The sequence below is a fragment of the Sturnus vulgaris genome, chromosome 5, assembly GCF_052056855.1.
Source record: "Sturnus vulgaris isolate bStuVul1 chromosome 5, bStuVul1.hap1, whole genome shotgun sequence".
NCBI lineage: Eukaryota > Metazoa > Chordata > Aves > Passeriformes > Sturnidae > Sturnus > Sturnus vulgaris.
The window spans coordinates 14,738,808-14,761,089 of NC_142247.1; the positions used below are offsets into that span (position 1 = coordinate 14,738,808).

General features: G+C 41.0%; 1 long non-coding RNA gene across 2 annotated transcripts; it reads left to right on the forward strand.

Annotated features, from left to right (window-relative positions):
- The first annotated feature begins 20 nt into the window (after positions 1-20).
- LOC148223570 (uncharacterized) lies at positions 21-22,056 on the forward strand. Of its 2 annotated transcripts, none has more exons than XR_015803779.1 (5): positions 21-221; positions 6,958-7,082; positions 8,235-8,923; positions 12,452-16,700; positions 19,058-22,056. It is a non-coding gene; the product is annotated as an uncharacterized LOC148223570 (long non-coding RNA). The 2 variants fall into 2 exon arrangements; XR_015803778.1 differs by having other exon boundaries at positions 8,235-8,414; positions 19,058-22,055.
- The last annotated feature ends 226 nt before the right edge of the window (positions 22,057-22,282 follow it).

Consider the following 22,282-nt stretch of genomic DNA (forward strand, 5'->3'; position numbering starts at 1 on the left):
GTGCACGGATGGCCGTGCCTGCCCAGGACAGCCCGGTGTGTTTACATTGCCTGTTGCCCGTGGCTGCGACCCTGCCCGTGTTCCCTGTCACCAGTTCTGGGGAAAGCTGCTCCAGCCGGGGCTGTGTCCCCTCTGCCTCGGCACAGCGCCCTGCCAGCCACGGGAGCAATGTCAGTGCCGGACCACTCACTCGAGCAGAGTCTGGATCACCTGTATGACTGGTGAGCAACAATTCTTTCTGTCGATGTGAGCAGGGGAGAGCACCAATCTGTAATGAAAAGATTGCGAGCAAAGTAAAATGTTTTTCTGCGATGCGAACAGCAGCGGGGAGGACAGAAGAAAGATGCTGCATTTATAGTGTTTTCAAGTTTCACACATCCTTATTCATGAATTTCAAGATCAAGACAACAATTTTGGTATCATTTACTTGCCGATTACACTTGAAATTACTAGGTCCACCGTATAAAGTTTTTTGTTTTGTTATTATAGTGATTTATTTCGTACTGTTCAATCAGGTCTAGTTCAGTACATTTTCTAAAGTAACGTGCAAACTTTCTACAGAATGTGAAAAGCCAGCTGGCAAAAATGCAATGTTCAAAATACATATTCCAGGTTTGCCAGGAATCTTTCCTCTTTGATATGTATGGAAACCAGGCCAAACATAATTTCCGTATGTTTTTAGGGTGTTTTTCATTTATCAAACTACAACAATGCTTTTACAGATGGCTTGGGGCTGTCTGAATTTGGAGATGTACTTTAGTGCACAAACACAGTAGGACACCACACCAACCTGATATGCAGATTTTTATTTCATCGTGTCTCTTTATTTTTTTAAGATAAAACACAATAAATATCCTGAAACACTGGAATTCACATTCCTCTTTAGGCACTGATTGATTTAACTTGCATTTTAGATCTCTCCTTATAGCTATGAGATAGGGGAAGCACTTTAATAAATATGTCAACCATTGAGCTACTACTGTCTTTACCTCATATTTTTTATCACTGCTAATGTATACCAGCCACTTCAGGTTCAATGTATACACATTACTGAAGATAGAGGTATTCAAGGCAATATTATGTAAGAATGCTAAGATGCTTAGGCCAGTACCATTATTTCCATATGAGGGTTGAATAAATAAATTAATAATGAAATCATAAGCATAGATCTGTGTGTAGAAAAGGTTGCACTGCATTCACAGACTCACAGTCTGGAAAAGTAGGGAAGGATTGCTTTCAGTTTTCTGGAACATAAACTTGCAGAGAGTGATGTAAGTGTGTATCTGTCAGTAACTGGTCTGTATAATTTATTGGATCATATTGTTTAAAGAAATAAGCATTTAAAGCTTGTGTTGCTACATTAGATGTCTAAATAGTTTTGAGTTCAAGTTACTTCAAATTTCTGTAACAGTTGAGAGGTTTGCCATCTTATTCCTTTATTTCCTACAAAGCAAATACAAGTATTTTAATTTGCCTTGCTGATTCTTACTCCAGATCTAGATTGTCTTGTTGCTGTTCTTCAAATTAATCAAAAGATGCAATCTCTTTTGATAAACCATGTACAAAATTTAATTTGGTTTCTTATAATTTCAAATGAGTAATTTGTGACCCGTCATTTTTTCTTTTCACGGTATGTTTTCCCATTAGAATCTCCACATCTTGCTACACATCCAGACCTAATCTTTGGCCTTTTCTGTCTCTTGACACCCATACTCTTAAGTCTTGATTTCAAGACTTGGGCGACTTTTTCTTGAACTTCAGCCTGTGAACAGCTAATTATTACATCTAACTACATAAAGACCTTCCCATAACCTGTTTCTCTCCCTGCTTGTAAACTCGGATACCGCAGGCTCCCTTAGGGAGCTGGTAACCTGAAGTCTCTTTCTTTTGTTTTAATACTGGTGGTGTCTCTTGCCAAAAGTCAGAGTATGATGTATCAGCAGCCCTACCTCCAGCCAGAAAAGGCTAGACGCAGCTTGCTGTGAAGCCTGACAACTCCACTCCATGTGTCAGCCTAAAGGAAATCAAACAAGAGCAATGAAACTGTTCTCTACCTCCAGAGTCTGTAGCCTCTGGCACTCACTAGTGTAGGAGCAAAGGAGGAGTGCTAGCACAGCTGGCCTGGCTTAGGTCCCATGGTTTTTACTCATAAGAGCAAATGTTTCTTGTGCAAACTTGTCCCAGCTTATTTTACAACCCATTTAGAAGCTGCAGTGTTTAAACTAGTTTAATTTTAGAACTAATTTCAATCCCTTTTTCAAGTGACAGAGTTGATCCAGCAGTCATTAAAGGGCAGCGTTTTCTTGCTTACAGGGGTCTGGATTTGAAGATATCTTGGCTTCAGGTCTCTGATCTTGGCAAAAGCATTAGCTCTTATCATCTTAATGTAGTCTGCCTCTCTGGTACAATTTCATTCTGAAAAGCAAAAAAAGCTTATATAGTTCTTCTTTATAGCTGTTAAAGAGGTCCTAAACATGAAATATGGATAGATAGATAGATAGATCCAACTCGCCACCTACCATCTACTTATTTGTGCATTGTGTGTTCTTAGGACAAAACACTACAAAAGTGATGGCTGCTTTTGAGAACTTCGTCTTTAACCCTCAGGGCCAGACACATACAGCAGGGCTTTCCATAACCAAGGGCTGCCAACCTCCATGGCAACCCAAAGTGGTCTTGGATCTTTAAAATGTCTTAGATCAGACCATTTTGGAAATCAGCATCCTTAGTCCATGATTCCTCCCTCTTTAAAGTGAGAATGACATTTCTAACTATGGTTTGATATCTGCTAATCAGGAGGGTTGTTTTTTTAATAAAAGTACAAGGTCGTTTTTAAAAAGTGTAGAATTCCAGTTCAGAAGCAGAACAGAGTATCTCAAATGTGTGTAGATGATGCAAGGGCAACCATGGCCAACTTCATTTTTTACATTAGAAGAAAAAAGAATCTAGGAGAGCATGTGTCATTTTGATCTAATGTTTGCCTGAAGAGCACAGAGAAGCCACAGCTGCTCATTCTTCAGCAAAGGAGCTTGCACCCACTTTATAGGTATAAACAGCAATCTCTGTTTCTGTAGGGAGCACAGGGCATTAATTTATGATATGTGTGCAGCTCTATGCACTCAGTCATTACCAGTCGACATGACTGTTCATACTATAGAAATAATCTCTGTTTTTAAAGGTGCATAAATTTGTGCACTGCAGTAGCAAAATTGTGCAATGCTGGCATAAATAATCTGTTCTGACAACCCCTCAGGGAGTAACTCCTGTAGACAGGATGTGTGAGTATTATCCCGGGATGATCTGATGCACTGGTAACTGCACTGTAACAATGGAAGCATGAGATGGGTCTCAAGTACCATGGCTTTGGTGGGCAGGCTCAGCTGGGTTGGCAAGGTAATGCAGCTCAACCTCAAAAGGGAAGGCAAAGAAGCTAATAGTCACTGCAGAGGACCATCTGTTAGACAGAAGAATACCCTATGTTGTGTTGAGAAAACCTTTTGTAAGAGACACACTAAACTTTAAGTGAAATTTTTGTCATTTTTCATTTCTTACTATGCTCTGCATGCCATTTGTAACAATAAACTGTTATCACACTATTGGTGCTATATGCATACATCAGTAAGAAATCACATTTCCATGATGCTGACTCATAGCCATTTAGAAGGGAAGACTCATTAAGGGAGTGCAAATTAGCCACGCTGTCCAAATGACACTGTTCTTTATTTTTTGGAATCGGGATGTGAGCAGCTATCCTTTTCCCTGCTGCTCTTGGCAGCATCCTTCAGAAGGTGGACAAACAGAAGTCTATTTCAACAGCCCTGTAGGACAGAATGAAAATCTTGTTCTCCTGACTTTTGTCTGCCCTAGGCACACACACATCAACTGGTGTACACATTTCTTACCTGTACTTAGGTATTGCAAGAAATCTGTTTGACTGTGTACCTGTTTCTGACACATGGTTGTGGCTGTTCGCAAGGACACGAGCTTCTGAACATTGTGTATAAGCCTTTGATTACTGCAGATCAGCTTTACAGTTGGAATTATGTTCAGCAATATTTTAGGGCACTGAATACTGCATCAAAACACTGCAGCCTCATGGTGCAAAGTGCTACAGGCACGTGATTTGAATGTGATAAAAAAGAGTTCCAGTTGTTATTGGTTTTGGGTATATTCTATCCATACCATACCAGTTCCCCCCCGACAATATAAAGCCAGTACAAATAACAAACTCTGTACTCTGGATAATTCACCAGAAGTGCCATCATGTGCTCCTGCTTGGTAGGTGATCCAGTGCCACACAAGTCAAATCTTAATGATCTTGTCAGCATGTCCTTACTAAAGCTGAAATTCCTTAATTGTCTGAGCTTCACTGCTATCTAACACACATATAAGCACAAAGAAATCTAATATTTACTACCACAGCTGTTTTCTACCTCCTTCTCCATCTGCAGCCCCCCAGGGACACCACTTGAATAATGTCTTGTGTAAACAGCAGTTGGCAAAAATCCTAAAGTTCTTTCTACAGCAGATATGGCATCACTGTGACACACATATCTTGAGTTTCTTAAAAAAATTATTTCCTCCAGGTAATATTCACCAGGGAAACTGAGCAAGCTGAGGGTGTTCCTGGAGGGCCTTACTCATCTCTGGCTGAAGACAGAATGTCTTTGTGTTGTCTGCAGAGGACACAGGTGTGGAGTTACAGGCTGAGCCTGGCCCTACCCCTGCTGCTCCCAGGGAGAGGCCCAGTGGTCCGTGCTGCTCTCTGGGGACTTGTTAATGAGATTTGCTGAAGGCAAGACCTGTGCAGTTGATCCTGACTCCACACATTCCCAGCTAGAGGAAAACCACCACCTGGGGATGGGCTGAGGCCAGGCAGCAGCACTGTCTCTCGGGCAAAGACTCCTCTGGCAGCAGCTCCCCCAGGACAGGTCCCAGCTGTAGCCTCCCCGTGGCACTGCCTGGGGACCTCTGCCTTGGCTGCACTCACTCTGCATCATTCCCAATCCCTGGCAGCCACACCTCCTGGTGATGGGAGCCTGCTTCAGGACCTTTATAAAATGGGTGCTGTTTTTACAGCTGGTCTGCACAAATAATATATATGGTTATAGATGGTTTCTAGTATTTTCTTTGCACCTGTGTCTAAATCTAAAGTTTCCAATACCACTTGAACAGGAAAATGCCACCCAACCAGCAATCTGGTCCTTATCGCAGCTGCTCAGTCTCAGTACCCAAAATTAAAGTTTCAATCAATTTAGTCTTGGATGTCTTTTCAACTTCAGATAAACCAGAACTTTGTGTACTTAACAGCTTTCAGAAAATATCTGCAATTAAATATGATACTTTGAATTCATTTCAAAATACCTGACTTGCAATGGTACGCTTCCAAAGATAATTTCATTAGAGTTTTTCTTTCTGTGACAGTACCTGGGAATGAAATACTGAAATTTCTTCTCCTAAGTGGCTCCCACTGAAATCAGTGGAGCAAACTCAGAGGTACAGTCTGCTGAAGGTATCCCTTTCCTTGCCACAGACCAAATCTAAATATAGGGCCATTGGCTAATCATCTCTGCTAAGAGATCTAAAAAGGAGTATGTCTTAAAATCTTTTCTTTTCTAGTCAGTGGCTTGAACCTGGCCATGTGAGCAGTGGTTTGCTGTCATTCATGAGAACCATCAGTTGTCAGTTTTTGCAAAATCTGAATAAACTTTGTTGTTTTTTAATCTGGAATGGCAGCAAAAGGTTTTGTGATCAAAATCTCCACCTGCAGATGTGCTGGGTGTCACCATCATCAGTTACAATGGGCTGTCAGAATCTAACCCTCAATGAGAGTATCAGGTGAACAGATAAAGCTGAAACTGTCATATCCTAAAAGTTCTGTTGATGTAAGGACCAACGTTCCTGATGACCTCGAGAGAAGGAAAAAGATAATCTTGTTCTGAAGGATGGTGAAAGCATTAATCTAAAGAGCAATTTCACAGTGAATTAAAACCAACAGTCATGGTACTTAATTGTTTTTAAAGGTTTCTTCAGGCAGGTGTTCCACCACTTCTACTATCATAGCCAGGTTGAAATTCTCTCAGCAAACAAAGCAGTCTTTCATCTGTACCAGGATGCAAAGTTGCAGGAGAGAAGCCAGTATTAGGTAGGTAGTAGGTAGGTTTGCAAATATCCATCTTAAAATAGAAATGTGTAGGAAAAACCTGTTTCTTTTGGCTGACTTATGCTGCAAGTTTCCATGTAGGTTTGGATTTTCATATACAAAAAATTAGACCTAATATTTTCAGAATATCCCAGTGGTTTTGTTTTTCTTTTAATGGGTAAATATTTCTCTGACTACACAGTGTCCAGTGTAGCAGTATGGGAAAGACAGGCTGTTTGTGACTAATTAACACCCATTTGCAGGACTTCTGGGGCCACTAATGCAAGCAGAAAACTATATCCCACCTTGTATTTGGAGAAAAGGGTCTAAGGCATGCCTCCAGTGTGGCATTAACTTCTCACAGAGTATTTTCTCTGGTGGAAAATATCTGTACATTAAATATTCCATATGACAAACAAACCTAAATTTTCCAATTGAAATTATCAGATTTTCCAAATATTTTACATTTTTGTTGAAAAAAAACAAAACCAAAAACAGGACAGTTTCAGTCTGCTCTGGTCTTATTGGAAATTAAACTTGTAAAAATAATACAGGAAGATGTCAGAGAATCTTTTGGCATGTTAATTGAACACTACCAACAGGATCCAAGAAGTCAATCCATCTTGACTGCATTATCACAGCTGATACATTATTCTTAGGTTATAGAATGGTATTTTTGGGGGTTTTCTGCATTTTTCAGTCTCTCTTTTGAATGTGGGTCATGGTGGCAGCGTCTGTGATGTTGTTGCCTTTTCAAACTTAGAAAAAATATTTGAGATTTAATGTTTAATTTTTTTCCTTCTGCTCCCTCCCAGACACAGTGATCCTCAAATAAACAATTTGCTGTTAAAGAAGATGTTACATTGGTTTCTGTCATAACATGCCGCATCTATCCTGACTACAACTTTAAAACATAATTCTAATGTAGAAGCTCTTCCAGGTGATTTTCCTCCTAATTTACATCTGCATTTTCTTCACCCCCGGTGCTCACTGAACACTGAAAGCATTGTATTAAGAAAGCTTAAAGAAGCCATATTTATCACTTTTTTTCTGTCTATAAAATATTTAATCTTCAACAAATGATGCTTTTCTAATCCATTTCTTACATTCTTTAAGATGCACGGATCATCTCTCAAACATAGTTCTCATTGTGTTTTGAATTGGATTATTTAAGGAGCACCGATTAAATCCCTAAAAAGCCTTTATTGGCATGCTATCATTTCTGCTACAATTACAGGTTTTCTTCCTGGATACTTTGGGTAATCCCAATGGCAGAAAGGCTTATTGGAAGAAGGATGTGTGGCTGAAAACAAGACCAGAGCCCACACATCACACAGATAACAGGACCATCTACTGAGGTTCCAGATTAAAGATTACATATTAGCAAGAGGTTTTATAGACATTTCTTATCAGAACAACCCATAGATGATCCTGCAATTATTTTAAAGCTAATCTAACAGTTTCCAGAAAAGAGTGGCAGAAGCACCACATTTTCCCATGCTCCTGGGAAGTAAAGCAATTTAGGCTTTCAGATTTCTTCCTACCTCTTCACCAGGGCAAGTCAAATCTTTGGTCTCTGAGTGGGAAGAATGCAGATTTTGTGGCGTGACAGTTTCTCTAAAGATTTGTGTGCTGACTTTCTTTTCAGTATTGGTCTGAATCCATTAAACCATACATGAATGCACAATACTAGAAAATTTCCACTGCAGTCTGTTCTGTGGCTCAATCAGTGCAGAAAGATTGAAGTCAAGAATTTCTTCTGTTGTGTTTTGGTCAATAAATCTGCTGCTCCAGATTCATTCCTGGTACAACTCTAACGCTGAAATGTGGATAGATGCTGTATTTTTTTGTTTTCCCTGAATTAAATTGTCTTACCAAAAAGATGAGAAACCTTCATAAGTAGTTTGCTTAAGCAAGGCTGAAAATGTCATTGAACAAGGACAAATTGAAGAATTTTAATTTAAAATTTACTGCAGGTTTGCTGACAAATGATTGTTACATCTGTCTATTCCAGGCTAGGAAAACAATCACAAATCAAAGTGAAAGACAAGATCACTTAAATAAAGCTACTTAGAACCATTTATTTTTTCAGATACACCTTCCAGGGCTTCTAGGCAATGCATGGACTGTTGACAACTGTATGATGACCTGGGCAGATGAAGGAATGGCGATGAGTGAGAACTGCTCAAGTGAAGTGCTCCTCTATTCTGCTGTTTTATTACTGCATCGCCTCTGGCTTCAAGACCCAGGCAGAGCCAGCTGGAGCGGGCAGGCAAGTTTAAGATGTTAACACATGCCTCTGGCATTTTCTTTCACCCAAGTCAGGGATATCATCTGCAGTCTTCTAAGGGCTGATGTGTGATTTGGAGATGAAAGACAAAACTTACCGGAGGATCCAGTGCACTGATTAATAACCTAGGACGTTGTGCTTTAGAAAGTACACTGTGGTGTTTTTTGCTTGTTTGTTTTCATGAAAAAATGCGGGAAGCGCTGTCTGCGTGGCCGAAGGGACTGGGCAGGGTGGGCCTGTCACCGCTAGGTGGCAGGAACCCGATGCAGCAGAAAGCGTCGCCAGCGCTGCTGAGCGCTCGGCGCTGTGCTGGGCAGCTGCCATCCATCCAAAGGACTGCCACCGCTCCGGGAACATCGGCACAGGACACCTCTGCAGAGCCCGCTTCGTTCGCAATGTCTTCTGAACAATGGGGGAAGGAGGACGTGTTTGGAACAGAGCCTCGGTGTTGCCTCCTCCCCCCAAACAAATTGAAAATCCATTGCGAATAAGTAAGAGTTTTTTTCTTTTTCTGCAGCATTTGAAGTATTTAAAGCACACTTCCTCTTTTTTTTGTAATTTTTTTCTTTTTGTTTTTTTTTTGTTTGTTTGTTTGTTTTTGTTTTTGTTTTTCTTTGTTTTGTTTTGTTTTGTTTTCCCCACTTGGATCTGCAGTGATGTGGACAGCTAGGACCACATCATAAAAATAAGGTTAACTGGCTGCCATTGTGGTCCCATTCCCTTTGGCTGTGGCCACACAACTCACTCAGTGCAAGTTTGTGTTTGGGCCCCAGGGTTCAAAGTGAAATATCTCAGCAGCACTTTGCCCCCAGGTCAGCACTGACCCTGCATCCACATGGCACTGCAGCTCTGGGGAGAGCTGCTCTCATGCTGTCCTCTGAGCAGACTGTCAACCTGGAAGGCTCCACATTATGGTTCTCCAAATAGGTATCAGAGATCCCAAGATAATTCAAGTTAAAACAAGTGATCCTCAAGATTTCTTTAGGGGTATACACTCTAGTATACTACTGATTTCTTACTCAGATTTGCTGGTATCTAATCCATTCCTTTAAGCAGCATTTCTAGATAAATATGGTAATTGATCTCTCCTAAAATACAGGAAAGCTGGCCTTGCTATTTATGAGAAAGGAGACTAAGAGCCACAGAAATACATTTCAGTTAGGTTTGCAAGTCTTGATTAAGCTTTTGTAACAATTTATTGCTATGGCACTATAAATGTAGAAAGCACTTTAGAGAGAGAGAATATCTGCTTTGAATGGGGTATCATATATGCAGAAGGCACTCAAAATAAAGAAAATGGAAGGTCCTTGTACTAAAGCACCTATGCTTTAAATGAGATTAAGTGCAGGATAAGATGACAATAAACAAAGGGCTGGATGAAAAGCTGGCAGTGGTGAACAGTCAGACTTAATAATATGACCATATCTTATTTCCTCCTCAGATTTTTTTAATACAGTAAATTTATTGTAATAGGATTTCTGGACAGCATCCACTTGAAAGCCTGCACAGAGGTTAGCAACAGAAGACTGAAAAAAAATTGAGGCATGTCAAAAGATTTTAAGGAAGTCTGAGGCTGGGTTGCAGGAAGAAAAAAGATCAGAGACTATTCCTTTAAAAATAGGTTTAACAATTCCCATTTCTTACACAGACAGCATACTTTAATATATTATTCTAAGTTCCTGAGTCATTTGTGTCAAATGTGAATTTGGTTTGGTTTCCTGGAAGTGTGATGCTACACCCAGACATTACAGTCACAGAGGTTACGCACATGAAGCCAGTCAGAAACTGCTGGGGTAAGAAAGAAAGAGTTCCTTACAGGAAACTTGATTTTTTGGCAGAAAACTTCACTGTAAGTAAGTAAGTGAGTTCTCAATTTTGGCCAATGAGGTAGGAAAGGGGGGGAATACTCTTTTATATATAACATAGAGGAAAGCAAATTATTTCTGAGAAAAAACTTCATTTTGCTAAAACCTGAGTTTTCATTAGTACAGGCTTCAGTCATCAATTCTCAAATATTTCTGAGGCATTTTGTGTATTCTCACACTGCAAGTCCCTTGCCTGAGAAGGACTACAATTTACATGCAGTTGTCAATTATATGCCATTTAGCAATAGATTTGTCACGGATACTTAGAAACCCTGAACCTTGAAGCTTGCACAGGGCAGGAGCTTGCACAAGGAGCTTGCACTTGCTTTGCTTCTAGCAGGCTTTCAGGTCAAGCAGAGATGTTTCACCATCCTATTCCCCTGTCTGTGGAGCAGAGCTTGGTCTCACCCTGTTAGAAGTACCCACCCTTTGTGAGACACCCGGCTTCCCTGGTCCCAAGGCATTGACAGGCACAACTGATGCAGGAAACATCCCAGGGAGCAGACCTTGAAACTTGGCAGAGTGAATTACTGGGACTCACTCTTTGCCAAATAAATAAAATTAAATTAAAAACTAAAACTAAAAATGCATTGCCAGTTCATATCAGCGATGCACAATCAAAACTCCACAAATTTAAACATCCAGTATTCACACGCTTCCTTTCTAAAGAGGGGTGGGAATTTCGGCTGTTGCACAGACAATGGGTGTGTGCTATTTTTGAGATCAAAAGAAAGGGGGAGGCACTTGTTGCATCCAGACCCTGGAAAGTGCAGCCCTGGACTTCCTCATAAAAATCTGCTTTTCCCCTTTCCAACCCCACCCTTCACATGCCCCAACCCAGAGTGCACAAAGATACAGCATTTCTTTTTTGCTCAGCTTTCCTGAGCAAAATGGCATGTTTGTTAGTGTTGGTCCTATTACATTTGGATCTGTGTTACAATCAAAGGAACTAATTTCGACCAAATCTTCCTAGGACAGTTGCTGGGTTTATTAGATCTTTTTGTCTGTTACAGATAAAAACCTATCTAGAGATCAGCAACTGGCAATCTGCTGTCCTAGAAGAAGCAGTAGGATCATTAATATTTTATATTCCTGAAGGAAAGTGTTTTCTTAGGTCAAAACATTGCATGATAGTGCTGTTTAAGGTGCTACACTGAACATCTGTACTCATTTCCATTAACTGCGAGTGCGCTGGATCAGTATTCAAACACAGTAATTTGTTCTCTGTGATACCACCAAGCATCTAAAAACTGTCTCTAAAACCTGGGTGGTTAATGTGAACCAGGCATTTTTAAATAGATCAGATGGCCCACCCATGATTATAAGCCTGAACATAAGGCAGCATGTTTTACAAGGTCAGTTCCAATTAAAGCTCCTCTCCCAACCCAAATATCTTTAATCTCCAAAGACTACTTGTATGCATCATTTCACTTATGCAAGTCTGTTTTGTGATTACTTCCAATTACTTCCCTGCCCACGTAGCTTTCTCACCCTCATCCATCACGGTTACGAGTACACACATAGGGATGTAAGCAGCCCTGGTGTACCACAGCTGCTTTCCTCAGGTGCTCCTTTGTAGGGCAGCCTTCACAATGTGATTGCATACTTGAGAACAGGCTGGCATGTGGGGGAAGGGGAAAGAACTGCTCAGACGATGATGCTTAGTAGATCATGTTCCTGCTATTTTAGTTGCTAGTTTCAATTTTTCTCTCTACAGTATATTCACAAGCATAAAGTTGCAGAGTTACTAAAAAGAGCACAGGAGAGGGGTTTTTGATAGTAAAAATAGAATGAGATTTTAGTCTTAAACATGGATTAGTGTCAAAACTCCTGATCTATACTAGAGGAAGGCTCAGATGTCAAGGGTAGATCTTGATCTTAATTCTCTGCATGGAAATCTGAAGTAGCTCCACACTTTGACAAATGTTTTGTTGGAAACCTCACTGAGAGTACAATGTGAATCAAAGTGCTCAATCCAGGACCAAGAATGGAAATTTGTATCAGCCCATTTTAATTTAAAAATATGCTTTAAAAATGTTAATACTGCAAAGGTCAATCAGGACACAGACCACTGTAGTATTTGAATAGAGAAGAAATGCATCTGTCTCCGAAGTCTACCACAATATAGTGATTTTTTTTCTTACTTTTCAACAGGCATAAGAAACGATGGGCTTCTGCAATTGTTCTATGCCAGGAAAGGGGAGTGACTCTGTCTAATTCAGTATTTGAATGCTTTGCATCGGCCCCATAGGACAAAGGAAGGTGGGAAGCAGCCAGTCTCCTGACCTGACTGCCCTCTCTGTGGGGAGCTCTCGTCCAGCACAAGCTGCCACGTACCCTTGGTGCCTCAGAGGAGGAAAGGTGGGGAGGAGATGGCCAAGCCTATGGTGCTCCCATCCCATCTGTCATCCAGTCCAGTGGGACACTCACTCCTCAGGAGAGCAGAGCAGCCTTCGGGCTATGACTGGCTTTTCTGACACATCCCTGCTCAGCTCGGGTGTGCCCAAAAATCAGTGGAGTTACACCAGTATGCGTGAGAGCAAATTATGGCCCTGGCTCTTTAGTTTCATTGTTTTGTGTTGGTGATGCAATATGACTAATTTCTTAGGAATAATAGTACTGCACTGAAATATGCCCCTCTCAGAAATAGAATCCTTGCAGGCTCAGTAAGGGTAACCATTTTAGAAAAACAAATGCAATTTGCCTTAGTTCCTGAGAGCAAAATTACTTTAAAGTAACAGATACTCCATTCAAACTATACCATCTTGCTGATGTATTATATAAAAGTACTAGGTGGCATCATGACACATTTGAATGGTGCTTTTAGACATGCCATTTTACTGCCTCAAAAAAAAAATTAAAAATATATTTTATAACAAAATGGTCTCCTTTAAGCAGACATTCCCCACTGAGGCCTGGAGTTTGCTGGTGTGGGACTATCAGTGCAGTACTATAGAAATAACTGGGGTCTGTGTGCTCCCAGTTGGGACTGGGGATGAGTTATGAAATTCCTCTTCTATTTCTCTCTGATTATTGTGTCAAGTGTGTGAATTTCTGGCAAAATTTTCTTTCATTGGCATAGAAAGATGAGAATATCTGTATTAGTTCACCTCACCCGAAATACAAGAGGCCAGAAAGGTTTTAGGGGTGTGTGTCCTCCTGCAGGTTCAGTCTCCATGATTTCTACAGGTATGCAAATCTAGCCTTACGTGTTAAGCACGGGTTTCCTAGGAAAGCTGGTGATTGGAAGAACATGAATAAGAGTGTCATAAAATGGCAAATGTTCTGGAACAATATTCACTTTAAGACAGAAGGAATTCCTTTGAATATGGAAATATATTTGGGAATGTCTGAGAAATTTTCCATTGCCCTTATAACAGTTGATCTGAAAATTCTGCCTCACTGCTTCCCACCGTTTTTCAATTTGAAAATTTTGTAAGGTCATGTTAAAAAACAAGAGGTACTAGGAAAGGTACCTTGCTAATTCTGTATATCTTTTACATATGCCTGCACAGTGAATTTAGATTTTGAGGAGAAAAAGAACAAGTATATGCATTTGAATGAAACAATACAGCATATATTTATCATCAAAATTTGCTGCACTGAGTATATATTTTCTACTTCTTACAGAACATCTCCAAAGCATGTCTGATCTCTGCTGGAATTCCTACAATGAGTAAATTAGCAGGCAAACTGTACCTGAAGTATTATCTTCAAAAAACACACTTGTTTGGAGACCATGTCTGTGCTTACTTTCTGCAGGAGCTGCCCATGTCCTGAGGAGTCAGTAGTTGTACTTGTTATGACTAAGGTAGACCTTTGGAGCAGATGTTTGTATTGATCTGATTTTGAGGACACACATCACTGTAGTGTCCAAGTCACCTTAGGCAGCATATTTCAGGACTATGTATAAAGAATATTGATTTTTGGATGCCTCTTTCTAAATGGAGAAAACGCAACATCTGCATCTTTCTTCTCTCTGAACTTGCACCTGGTATTTCTAATTCCTTCCATGCAGACTGGCTGTAATGCACTTTCTTGTATCATTCCCTCTGCATGTTTCTAGTACTTGATCCCACTGAAGTCAACAGCACGATCTTCATGTACACAGTATCATGCCTTGAAGACACAGATTAAAACCAAGGTGAAGGAGATAATCATACACTACTTCTGCTTCACACTTTCATACTGAAAGCCCCTTTCTGCTAGTAAACTGTGTATACTGCTTTGTCCAGATAAAAATACTTTGGAAGAAGTCATGCTGTTATAAAGGATCAGACAAAAAATATCCATCCCTCACACATTACTCCTACAAGTTCATTCCTGATTCCCTGACAAGGAAGTGGGGCATGATCACAGAAACAGAAAACAGAGTGAAAGAAAATGAAAATGTATCACAGCCTAATCACTTAGCTCTCAAGGCAGAAACAAAGACTTATGCTGTTATTGCTACCCTCGCCACCTTGGGCATACCACCTTGGTACTCAAGAAGGTCTACCTGAAAATTATTTACTTCACACATTTTTGCAAGCGCATTTTGCAAACATGACCACAGTATAAGCTCAGGTTTAAATTAGCAGTAAGTTGTGTTGTGGAGGCTGTTATGTGGTAGTGCCCAGTGACACTTTGTGAATTAAGATGGCCTCTGCAAGAAGTGGACATTGCACATGGCCTAGTGGGACACACTTTTCTCTGCTTCTTTGAGCAGCATAGGAATGGCCAGTTCAAAGAGTGGGCCCAGCACACCATGCAGAGGCATCTAGCATACTTAAATTTACGCCTCAAATATTTATCCAAACTGCTCATCTAAGGCACACTGATGGATATAGTGTACTTGCATTAAAATCTCCACCTTGTTGACAAATAATAGACTATTTTAAAAGTCTTGCAATTGTAGCACTTCAGTTAGATGACGTTTGACTAAGGTGATGATGGAGAGAGAGTCTTTATGCTAGTTGATTGGTTATGTTCTCTATTAGTGTAAGAAATCCATCCACTATGCTTTAGCTAGACATATAGAAGGTTTTAAAAATGCCTTTGGCATTGGGACCTAATATGAAATACATTGCAACATTAATTCTTTCATAAAATCTAGCCCAGTTTATCACAGCAACATTAGAAAATCAGCAGGGATTATTTTTGTGAGCAAAAGGTGCAGAATTTGGCCCAGTTTTTGACCTATTGCCTGAATGCATCTATGTAATTGCTTCTGCACTTATTTCTGTTTGTGACTAAATGCAAGCTGCTTTCTGTGGGAACTTGAATTGTGCCCTGTGTATTATTTACAAGTGTTGAAAGAAGCATTGAAGTATGATAGGAGCCAGTATAAAACTACCAGGGGAAGGCTATTAAGACATACACAAGCTGAACTCATTAGGTAAATTCATCTTGTATTATTTTTTGTAAAAGTCCAGATGACTGTGTATTCCCATTACATCTCCCTGAGCTTTCAAAAAAAATTTTAAAAGGCTTAAATTATCAAATTATTTGTCTTTCAAAAAAAAAGTAAGTTTCACTGAGAACCTAACACAACTCCAGGAGCCATGGAGGCTGCCTCTGTAGCTCAGTGGCTGCAGCAGTAGGAAGACCCACACCAAATCACACCTTCATTCTGCATATCCTGCCTTCCCAGCTGAGTGTCCTTAATGAAGGCAGAGTTATTCTGTGTGTAAGGAAACCTCTGCAGTAGAAGAGGCAGTGCAGTAAAAGAAGTTGAAACCTGGTGTGTTGCTGGTCTCCAGCAAAGGATGTGTCAGGCATCCGCAGGCAGCAGAAGACATCCGGCCCGGGCTCACCACATCTCAGGAATGTTTCTCTTCAGGAGAACGAAACAAAGCAGAGATCTGGCTGCAAGAATTCCTGAGCAGAGACATGTGTACCACAGCATCCCTTAGGAGAACAGACTCCCTAATTGCAATAGCTTTTATAGCTCTCCTGGCCAGGTACCTTATTGCCACTCATCTCCACGAACTGCATGGCTCAGAGCTGTGACTCCAGTAGGTGACAGCTGATAATTTATGAAGCATTTCATCTTGGCCTGTAGCAAGGATTTTTCTATACTGCAGTGAAAGTCAAAACTCGATTCTAATGAGAACATTCATATCTACACAGACCTCTCAGCTGAATGAAGTCCTCTGCACCAGTGCTTGCTCCACTCTGGCATCACACTTCCACAGTCATCTTCCCCACCACTTAAGTGTGAAGCGCCCTCAGGGTGCCAGCTAACCATCATCTTATTCCAGCATCCTTTCCTCTTCGCAAATGCTGTTCACAACATGACATTCAACAGCAAAACAGCAAGAGCACCCTGACTGATTATGCTCTATTGTACTGGCTCCTGACATCTTTTCACTTGGAAAACAACAAGATACTGACTGTGGCTGAGGAAACTGGGACCTGCTGGGTGAGTTACACAGCAATTATATTTATTTCAGGATAATTTAGGTACACCTCATTACTCCTGGTGTATCATTGATTTTACTGCAATTAAATCCTGGAGGTTCCAGGCTTGGCTGAAATGTCAAATATCAATTAAAACAAAACAAAACAAAAAAAAAATCTCAGATATTCACAAAATGGATGCTTCCTGAAGATGCTTTAGCAACACTTCTGTGCTTCCCTGCTTTTTGATCACCAGCTCCAATGAACATCAAACTGAAATCTGCCTCTCATAGTATAAAAATGTCATCCAAAATGCAAATCACTAATACTTCAACATTACCAGCTAAATTTATACACATTAGCCATACACAAGGAGAGATAAATATGCTGTGCCAGCACAGGTCAAGGATGACATGCTAGGTAAAATTATAGTACATAATGGGAGATGCTTCTCAGGAGTCTGACAAGTTTTGACACAGAGAAAAAAATAAGGTAGTGCATTTGCTGGTGCGTTTCTGTCCCTCCTTACTAGAGCTGGTGTCTGAGCTCTTGAACCAGTTCTGTTGACTGGAGCTTGTCTGTGGACTTTATGCAAAAGGCCACTCTGGCTGATGCTAAAAGCCAGGCTCTAGGCTGAAATATCCTATAATCCTGTTCTTACCTCCCTGATTTTCCTGTGTTGGGTGAGCATGTCACCCAGACCCTTCACTGGGAATTAAATCCATTTGTTGTGTTAACTTACCCAAGAAGAACTCATGACACCAATACCACTGCCATGCTCATACAGGAGAATCTGTGCCTGTTTGCAGTGCACAGGTGCAATCTATCATCCACATCCTAGGAACAGCTTTTCTCCCTTCTTCTGCTGCTGGATGGGAGAAAGAAACAGTATTTTCATAAAGGACATGTTAAACATTACTGATTAGGCCTGAGAGATCTAGAGGGTGAACATTTAAAATATGGTGCTCATTTTGTTAGACACTGTTTGAAAACCAATAGTTTACTAGCTGTGTTTGTTTTTTTCTCATTTAATTAGCTCAACGTTCCAGTATCAACAGAGCCAGCAAATATTTAAATGAGATTGGCATGCTTATTTCTTCATTGCTTTGCTATAGGGGGAGAAGACACTTTAGGGTCTGTCTTTCCATTTAATATTTTATAACGAAGCAAAAGAGTCAAGTTATTTCAATTGTCCATGTGTGTGTTGAAAAGAGGGATGGTAGAAAGCAAGGCAACAGGAAGCTGAAACATCTTGTCTCTGCATTATATGGGAACACAGTTGGATTATAGCAAATTGATGTCCTAGGCAAAATATAACACAGAGCTCCCTGAGGCTTTCTCTGATCCTCCAAGGACATGCAGTGTCTCCACTGCTACACAGATGGGAGTTTTCTACTCTGGCAGCAGAGACTTACCTACCACCCACTTCTGGCACCATGCTAGCACCCATGGGGACATCCAACATCATTTTCCTGGGCCAGGGTAGGGTGGCCTGAGATGTCATACTCCTCCAGCAACACCCTCCAGCAGCAGTGCAGTTACTCTTGGCTTTTTGAGTTTGCACTCTAATTTGCCTTGGGCGAGTCTTCTGGGTGCCAGTGGGCTCAGCCATCGTTGCATCCATTATGCCTTCATTGCCCTTCACAGATTTTCCTTCTGATTATGAGATCTAGAGACATGTATGAGTTTCTGGTCAGGTGCAATCATTCAGGTCCTAGACAGAGAGACAGATTTAGACCTGGTAGAGCCACCACATCCAGCATGGGAGCAGCTGGGAGCATTTGCTATGGATCCATTTCACAGAGGATGAGATGTACCCCAGCTATGAACAGAAGGTACAGGCAGCAGCACTGGCAGACCCTTGCAAGGCTGGGGTTCCTTCCTTCATTCCAGCATCCCCCTGGCACACTGAAAGATTGAGAATGGAAGACTGCTTCAGATGTAAAGCATCCATTTGTATTTAATAGCTAGCATTGATTTCCAATTTCATATCTGCTGAACAGTAGCCACTGGCCACATTAAAATTCATCATCGTCTTCACTGCACCTTCCAATTCAGGCTCTACCATCACCCTTAATGAATCAATCCATGTCAGCATACAATGTATATTTTTTTAACTATTCTCAGTGATTTTATTAAGTTAAATCAGCTGGACTCTGAATAGCTTGATTCTAGTTTGTGAGGCTAGGAAGATTTTAATATAAAACAAACAGTTCAATGGCATATTCAACCTGTATTGAAAAACCTGGTATTGGACTACTCTCTGTCCTTAAACCACACATGTTTAATGCATGATAATAGTATTTATCCATCATCATGAAGCTTTACTGCTCCTTAAAGCAACATGGGTAACACCAATCATCTGTTATTCTTTGCCAGTGTTTAGGTGCAGCTCTCTGCATGGGTCACCCTTTACCTTCACCAGGAGCACACACCAGCACAATCTGCCCAAGAGCTGGGTATTTTGGAAGGACGAAGGGATCCCAGGTTTGTTTGTTCCAGAAAGTGAAGCAAATATTTTATTTCATGGCTCTGTGGCTTTGTAGCCAGCATTAGTGTTTGTTTCTGTGTCAGAGGGCTGCAGACCTTGCTATCCAGTGGCCTTGCTGGTAGCACCAGCAGAAACACTGGAAACATCAGTGATGCAGAAGAAGGAGACCTGGGGCTTTTCCAGTCTGCAAAAAGAAACGTGGCATCTTTAGCCCAGGGATCAATAGAGGCTGCTGCTTGCTTTGTTTCACATGACCTGAAACCACCCTGCTTTCTTCACCTTGTTACAGAGCAGCACTGAAGTGCATGTCAGTGTATGATGTCCTCAAAGGCTTATGAAGCCCTGTGAAAGGAAAAGGCACAAATCTTCATTGCAAAGGATTGTGAAAGACTGTGACAACTGACAGCAGCAAACTCACTTGGTTGCTTCGTGCCATGTGTAAATGAGGTTTTTTTGTTTGCAGAAGGGCAGCTCTGCTTGTATCATGTTCTCCTTCAAGAGATTAATTCTCCCTAGACTTAATGTTAGCACAGTGAGTCCAGACATACTACTCATCAATTAAAAATTCAATAAAAATAAGCTGTCATTACCATAATCCTGCAGACTGGGAAACATGGAGTCGAGAGCTGTACCATCCTGGCCTGACAAAAGCCCCGAAGACTGCCGGCTGTGGTGTTAATTGATTGGTGTCATTTATAGGTAATCTAACAATCCTGAATAATTTATTTTGCAGTGGCATGTGCTGAAAATATACAACTGCACAGATATTTGCACAGCTTCAGAAGAAATAGTGCTAAACAGGGTGTAAGGCAAAGATTAAGATTCAGTGATGTGCTCAGGAGCACTTTATCATATGCTCTGCTCTGCAGTGCTTTTATTACAGCAGAAGTATATAGATCTGACAATAGGAATGTATAGACCTGGGTGGTCAACACATACAGGCTCGATATTCTCTTTCACAGCAGATTACCAATAATGAACTTTAAAAGCGAGGAAGGTGGATGCCAAGCAGGAAATACACAGTGCTGAGGACAGCCCTGCCGAACCACAATAAAAATTGACTGCTCTGTTTCCACAACAAGGATGCTGATGATGGGAAAAAGTCTAACGATTTAATCTCTCTCCAGCCAAAATGGGATAAAAATTCTTGCCATTGACTGAGCAGGTTTTCCAGGGGTCACCTCGTGGGGAGTGACTCTCATCAACCCACATTGTTTTTACAACTGCATGAAAAGCCCCAGCTGACACACTTTGAAATCAAGAGGAACCACCCCAGAGAGCCCGAAGGACTGAAGAGGCCGGCAGCCAAAGCTGAATCTCTTCCCTTATGGATGCACAAATGAAAAGTTCATGTGAGCTCTCACTTGCTAAGGGCTACCACAACATTCAAAGGCTGACAACCTGGGCCTGTTTCAAGTCCACATCACGCCTCACCCAGGATGAATCCCACCCCCACAGGCCAAACCCTGCTTCTCCTCATTTCTCTTAAGGGCAGAAGGCTTGTCCCTAAATTCCAATTTGCTGGAATGATTAACTGCATTTCTGGGAGTTGCTTTGAAAAGTCGTGTATGTGCATTGTAACTGAACCCTCATCCCATGCATGTTTGCAAAAGAACATGGAACTCAACCCCAAAACACTCATGATTAAAGGATAGGCTCCTTACAATGTCATTTCTGTGCTGTTGTATCAAATTTTAGAAGTAGAGAATTATATTCTTGAAACCAGATTCATATGGCTAGCTTAAAATTGCATTTGTACAAAACATTTGTATTTTAACAAGTGTGGCAGGGTGGGGGATTTCTTTCTGAACATAAGCTTTTGAAGTGAAGTGATCATGCGGAAATCCTAACTTTCATTTCACAAAGTTTTTGGTTCTTCAATCTGGTCTTGGAACAGAGCCTAAAAATACAACCAAATATAGCTAAATGCCTCAGAAAGTGGAATGGCAGGGAAAAAAGCATGCAAACTTTTATTTTAAAACTTGGGGTTTTTTTCCCTTCCGCCTGACTTTGACCCTGTTTTGGGGCCCAGAGGGTGAACCTACTAACCCTAAGTACAATGAGCTCTGCCATCTGCATGGGACTTTTCCATCTGCACTGCATTTTGAGAGCTCTGCTTGTTTGAGGGGAATGCCGACTGCAGGCAGCAAATCCCATCTTGCTCCAGAGAAGTCAACAGAGAGCTCTCCCTGACTTCAGTCAATGCTGGATAGCATCCAAAGAGAGTGAAGGCAGCAGGGAATATACTTGTTATCATTATTCATGTAGATTGTGTAAACAGTGTTCACTTGTGACTGAGAAATATGTGACTTTATTCCTATAATTTTAAGGGAAAAAAAATTACCAAGAAAATAATCATTACTGCACACTGCTCATTTTTTCCATCGCTCTGCATGTAAGAGCATGCATTGGTAAAAATACAACTGATCTGGTTAAGTGTTTTAATACACCAGGGAGTAAATTGTTTGGGATGAAAGAAATTCATTATCCAGTTTGCAGGGCTGAAAGTCTGGCTGTTTTAATGTTACTGCTGAGTAAAAAATTTAAAAGTGCATGCTGTGGCAAGCTGAATATGTCTTTAGATTCTAGTCTAGTACACTAAGCATATTAATTAGATTACTGTTCATTCTTTCAGTAGTGCTGAACCCCAACATGGCTAGGAGGATAACTAAAGGTAATCAGCAGAAGAACAGCCAATTTTCCCTAGATTATTTTTCCATTAACTTAATTCACAATGGGAAAAACTCATGGTTTCCTCGTAGGACAGGGATGGGCAAAGCGTAAGTGGTAAAGACAGAATATCTCAAGAGGTCACAGATGAGCCCAAGAGCTCACAGATGAGCCCAAGAGCTGATGTATTTGCACAGGAGGCAGGGGAGGGTCTCAGGCTGTGGGCTGCAGCAGTGTGTGTGCTCCCACTCCAGGCAATGCAGGTTAGACCCTCTCCTCCCCCTGCAAACAGAGGGCTCCTGCACACAGCAAACACAGCCAGGCCTTACACACACCTTTAGTGTTTGGACAAGAGATTCTCATCTAGGCTTTCACATCAGCTTTTTTCTACAGGACCTTTATTTTTGTCCATACCCTCCAACTAGTGCATGATAAAGGAGAGA